This window comes from Dromaius novaehollandiae, chromosome 2 (assembly GCF_036370855.1).
Source record: "Dromaius novaehollandiae isolate bDroNov1 chromosome 2, bDroNov1.hap1, whole genome shotgun sequence".
Lineage (NCBI taxonomy): Eukaryota > Metazoa > Chordata > Aves > Casuariiformes > Dromaiidae > Dromaius > Dromaius novaehollandiae.
Window position 1 is genome coordinate 158761176 of NC_088099.1, and position 6000 is coordinate 158767175.

Genomic DNA, 6000 nt, shown 5'->3' on the forward strand with positions numbered 1-6000 from the left:
CCCTCTGTCCTTCTCTGCACTTACTTCCTACTCTTATGTATGAGTTTGAGAAGCAAATAGAAAATAGCGTCTCTCCCCTGTGCACCAGAAAAGAGGCTTTTTTTCATCAGCAAAGAAGGAATGTTTCTTCGATGTTACTAACAATAGACCCTGTGGGCTAAAGACTGTAGTTAATCAGTTGTGACCCTACTGGGACTACGTGGAGCACACAGGGGCAGGATGCCCTCCTGTATGGTGATTTTTAACTCAGGGTGACCAAGAACAGACATTTAGACAATGCTGACTCTGAAAAGAATTTTACTGTGTCATTTTTGTTTTGAGGAAGAGGCTAAACTGGCACAGAAAACAATGATGTATTTAGCCAGTTAAAGGCACTGGCATATGACAGCTTTCTGTTCCAGAATTCATTAGAAAACACATGCAAGAGAGACCACAAGAATGAACAGCCTTCAAAAAATATTGATTTAATTTATTTACATGGTACAACTTTATTGAATGGAAGGACAAAGTGAAGCCAGATGAGTTCAGGTTAATGACTCAGCCCATGAGGCCACACGAGGACTATCACCAAGTCTCCCTTGGGGTCATGGGAACTCTCCCCATGCTCAAACAGACAAAGAAAAAAAGAGGGAAAAACTGTCCTCTTAAGGCACGCTCCCTGCAGAGGGAGCTTGCTGGACCAGCTGAGATTCATCATTTTGATTTTCATTTAAAGTTTACATTTCCAGTTTGTTGTGCACAGATTTCTATTTATTGCTTCATAAAAGAAAGGAGGTCCTCCTGATACTTTCCTTTTTTCTTCTGTCTCCTTTGCACCAATGACAAAATTTATTTTTGTCTGTGAATGTGATGTGCAAAAATGTCAATGAATGCATTACTGAACTATTATTTTTTCAACCAAGAAAGCAGTTGGCCCACTAGTTTGGTAGTTAGTAGTCCTGTTTCACAGTTTTCTTCCAATTCCAGAAGTTACATTGAAGTTTTATCATTTTCCTAATTCAGGTTTTCTCAAAAACCTCACGCATTTTTTAAAAGTTTTGTGGTCATTGAATAGGTTAATGGACAATGTTTTCTTCCATTTTTGTGGCTGTTTTCTCTTTGGGAGGGAAAATATTATGAGGAAGGAGGCTTCCCTGCTGTTTGTGATTGCTCAGTTTCCTCTCTTTCTCTGTTCTTTGCTTCTACATTTTTTCCATTTCAAAATTCAAAAGAAATTGCTTTACAGAAAGTTTTGAATATGCAAAAATATTTTACTAAGAAATACTGTTGGAAAGCTGGGGCAGGGTGAGGGACAACGATAACAATGACTCTCCTTTCTCCTTCCCTTCCTATACATCAAGTCAAAGAAAGAGGCAAGAGGGTGATGGAAGGTTGTGAGTAATGCTCTGACTGCAGGCCTTCCGCTGGTTAGGAAAGAAGAACATGCTATCATCTGAGCCATTAATGACCCAAGAAAGAAAGAGAAGTTATTGGAGGAAATGATCTAAGTTTGCTTGCAGCAGCTGGACAGCAGGGAGACCTAGTATGTGGAGTATTTATCTGAGCAAGCTGTGGATCTCTCCCACTGTTAGATTTTCTTTCTTCTCTGACTTACACTGCAAGTGTTTTTCTCAGTAATTCTCTCTCTCTCTCTCTCTCTCTTTTTTTTTAAGGAATCTTATTTATTATCAGAGCAGCCATAACACCAGAAAAATCTTCCCTCAAGCTTTCCCTCTCTTCCTTCGTGCCAAGTCCTTAGCCTTGCTCCTTCCTCCCTTGCCTTTCTACCTAGATCTTTTCCCATGCCTTGCATCCAGCACCTTTGAAGAAGTATTCAGCCTCCTCAAGCTTGCTGGTTCTCCTGGCTGTTCTTCCTTCTCTCTAATGGTGCCCTTGCTCCTAGCCTTGCTCTCCTTCTGTGAATGCTCGTTGTCCTCATGTACCTTTGCTGTCTTGGGCCTCCTTTCAGTCATTCCTTCCAGATCTGTGATTCTTACAATATTTTCTCTATCGGGAACATGGCTTGGCCCAGCCATGTGGCGTGGACAACTTCCACCAAGCCTGAAACCAAGGCAGGGTGCGACAAAACTATGGAAGCTGGCTGTACAGCTCTTTCCTTAAATACCTCAAGGAGCTTGTTCAGCTCTAGGCTTGCTGTAACCCTCCCCATGAAAACCATTATTTGATGTGTGACAGTATGAGTCACGTACCCAATAATGCTATTGGCCAAGCTCACTACACCCCCTCCTGGGACTCCTCCAGGCCCTTTCCCACTCTACTGTAAATGCTTCTTTCAGTATCCCTATCCCATGGCTGCATCCCAGGTAGGCCCAGCTTCACCGGCCTTCACTGCCGTCCAGGTTTCCTGTATGTGCTCTTACCTGTGCCACTGTCTCCTATTCTCCCTAATTCCCACTTTCACCTTCGTGGCAGGATTTTCATGTATGTTGCCTCTGCTACACCTTCCCCAGCCTGGGTTGGCAGGGATCCTGTCTTCTACCCTACCGGTCGCATACTCCCACTTCCATATCCCCTTTCAGTTTCTATTCCCATATTACCCTTATTATCTCTGGATCTGACTTTTCCAGGCAAACCTCCACTAACTGAATCTTTCCTGATGCAGCACAAGTTGCTTCTTGTTCCCTTCTCTTTCACTCCCCATGTGACCCTGGATATCCTTCTCCTTTCTAATTTCTCTCTAGGTTCTCCTTTCTCTCTACTACAACCCTGTTATCCCTCTCCTACATGCTGCTACAACTGTCCCCATTCCCTCCTTAAAAAAGTTTGATTTTTCCTTAGAAGTCCAGGATATAGGCATGGTTCCTGGACAGTTAATAACATGGCTAGTGCTAATGTAGCTTCAGGAACTTCGGAAAGGGGAAGAAGAAAGTTTATTCCGCTTACAGCATCAGGCAAACTGGGACTTAGATTCTTCTCAGAATCAGGCTTTTCTAGGGTTCTGATCTGTACCTACTTTGAGAAGGTTGTTCCTAATAATGCCAAAGAATCTCCTGACATTTTAGAAAGGAAAATTACTGCATTAAAGTCAGACAAATCTTGGTGAACTATCTATTCTTTATGTTGTGTTCTAGACATCCATGTGGGAAGGAAAAGAGAGATTTCAGTGCAAAATAGTTAGAATATAGTGGTGGAAAATAGATGAGCCCCCTTTTATGCCCAAAAGAGTAATCCAATGAAAACAAATCCTGACCCTAGTCCTCAAGTGCCTTAGACAACATTGGCACCAGTTTTGAGACTGTGCATGTTCAGAAAGCACCCTCCCACCTTAGCCCTGGTGGGTACTACTGGGTACTACCAGACCTAATGCATAATGGCACCAGAAACCTCAGCAGCAGAACTCAGCAGTCACCTTCATCTTCATTCAGAAACAAAGAATGAGGAGAAGGCATTGCTCCCCTGTTGCATGATGGCTTCTTCATTGCTTGCCAAGCGAGAAGGCCAAGCGAGAAGGCGTACGTCCTTTGAGTCCTTGGTCTGGCACTTCATGTAGCCTCTGTACCCATTCTATGCTAGTTTCTCAGGTACCACAGCTGTATGCAAGTTTTAATCCCTTTAGATTCAGGGTGCCTGCATTACTAATGCCAAAGAGTAAAAAATCAAGAGTAAGAGCTCATTCAATAATATAATTATCTGGAAAAATTAAGAGCTTCTGAGCTTTTCAAGTGTGTTGGCTTCACAGTTTCAAGCTTTAAACTACACTCCATTTGGCAAAATTAAAATGAGACTATTTTGAAACACTTTGTTCCTGGAGATGTGACTCTATAATATGCTTCAAACTTTATTTATGGTCAGAGTTATTTACATTAATATTTTTCTAGGAAAGGATAAATATTAATAACCAGAGTAGTCCTCCTGTCCTCCCACCTTAGAGCAAGATCACCTGTACCTAGGTTGTAAGGATGAGATTTTCCACCCAAGCTGAGGCTTCTACAGCAAAGATGTCTACATCTAAGCTAAGCACCCATTAGGTTTAGAAAGTCCAATCAGTATGGTAAATGATGTCTAGAGAACAATTAATTCAGTTTGTCTGGCCAAATGTTGGTGTCTACTTTATGATGATATGGATCACACCCTAACTTCACCAACCAACCAGTTCTCCATTGCTATGGAGGGCGTATTGCAGTGGTGCAGAAGCCAGCACTTCCAAAATCTTTAGCTATTGCTAAGGATCCTCACATTCACCCCACACAATTCATGTCATTGCTTCATTAATTTTACCTGAGAGATTTCTTTTCCCAGAGCTTGTATTTTTCCTATTGCAATGAAAGCCCATCGGTCCATTCCAAATCCATTATGGATATGGGGAACAGAATATTGCCTTCCTCTCTGCAGCACTTCTGCATATTTGAAAACTGTATAATCAAAACTGGTAGAATTTCTGCTATTTAATAAATTGGTCACTTAAATCCATGTGTCTTCATTGCTGGACCTGGTTTGAAAGCACATATTTTTTCTTCTGTGAATATTTAAATTTAAATATGAGAAAAACAACAAATAGAAAAAGATTAACATTTTTAGTTGAAAATGAGTGAAAGACATTTCTAGCTTCAAGATGTTATTTGGCATGTGCAGAAACACATTACTCTGGAGAAAAAATGCTTCTGAAGAACCCTGAATTTCTGTGCTAAAGAAATTTTATATGAAATTTTTGAACACCATCAACGGCATTTCTAGCAAAAAAGCCAGCACCATAAAGTTTTTGTCAGTGACAGCTTCTGTTCCTTCTAACTTCTTCCTTAATGAGCTGTTACCAATTGCTGTGACTTAGTCTAAATCTGTAAGTCCTTCCTTAACTTCATGTCCCTTACAGAAATTACAAAGTATGGAAGAATTACTCTCTAAATAGGATTTTGCCAACTTCAAATAGATATTGCTTAGCAGAGGTAAATTTTAACTATTAAAAGTAATGCTGTTTAGACCTATGCATGTATTTCATTTTAAAACTTACAAGTTTATTTCTTAGGTGTGTGTACAGACATATAGAGAGATTTTTATGCATACATAAATAATGCATTGTCTTCCAGATTACCATATCCTCTGAATATAAATTATGCCTTTAAAAAACTATAGCACTCTTTCCTTTGTCATTGACTGTAATTTGCTTCTTAAATTTGAAATATTTTGTATATAATTCATTGGTAATCAATTGATTTCTGCTTGTATACTTTTCCATTTACCCATGATCTGTTTCACTCCTGATCCTGTTTAATTTTCAGTCATTTCCACTTTAAATTTGCTATTTATTGGGTCAACACTGCACTGTTTGGATTTATACTCTCTGGGGAGCGGGAGATATTTTTACTGGGATATACCTGGAGATATTTTTACTTGAAAATCACCCTTGGAAATACTTGTATTGGCAAACTGTTGTGTTCAAGCATGTTCCTGCCGTCTCTGTGTTTGGGGCCACGTTTACTCTGAGAGAGTGCCTTTTTAAAGTCAGCCTAGTTTGTTCTGGGCTTTTCATATGTTTATTTTATTTATTTATTTTTTCACTCCAAAATGAATAAGATCCAGCAAACAGTATCAAAGAAGGTTTTAAAGAAGTGCCTACCATGTGTGCCTTCTCCACAAACACTGCCAATGGAATACCACATATAAAAATAAACGATCTATTTCCTATTGCTAATAAACATTTGGTTCCATTTTGTAAGGAGGCAGCATACACATTGCCTGTGAAAATCAATTAAAGTTCTGTGAACAGAAGGTTTCCAGAATCAGACACATATGCTCTAGACCAACACTTGGAACATTAAATAGGAGCAGTTGAGAAATACGTCTGCATCTCTATTACTGGAGCAATCCAGTTGGCTTGTGCAGTAAAATTGCAACAAGATCACATACAAAAGAGAATTGATCAGAACACCACTTTGCTTTTTTGTAGTACTATAACCATTCTGCTTTCATTTTTTCTAGCTTTTATTATGAAGCCCACTGAGCATTTTTTATGGGAACTACTAGGTTAGGGCTACATTTAGTAGAGCTTTTAAACACATGCCT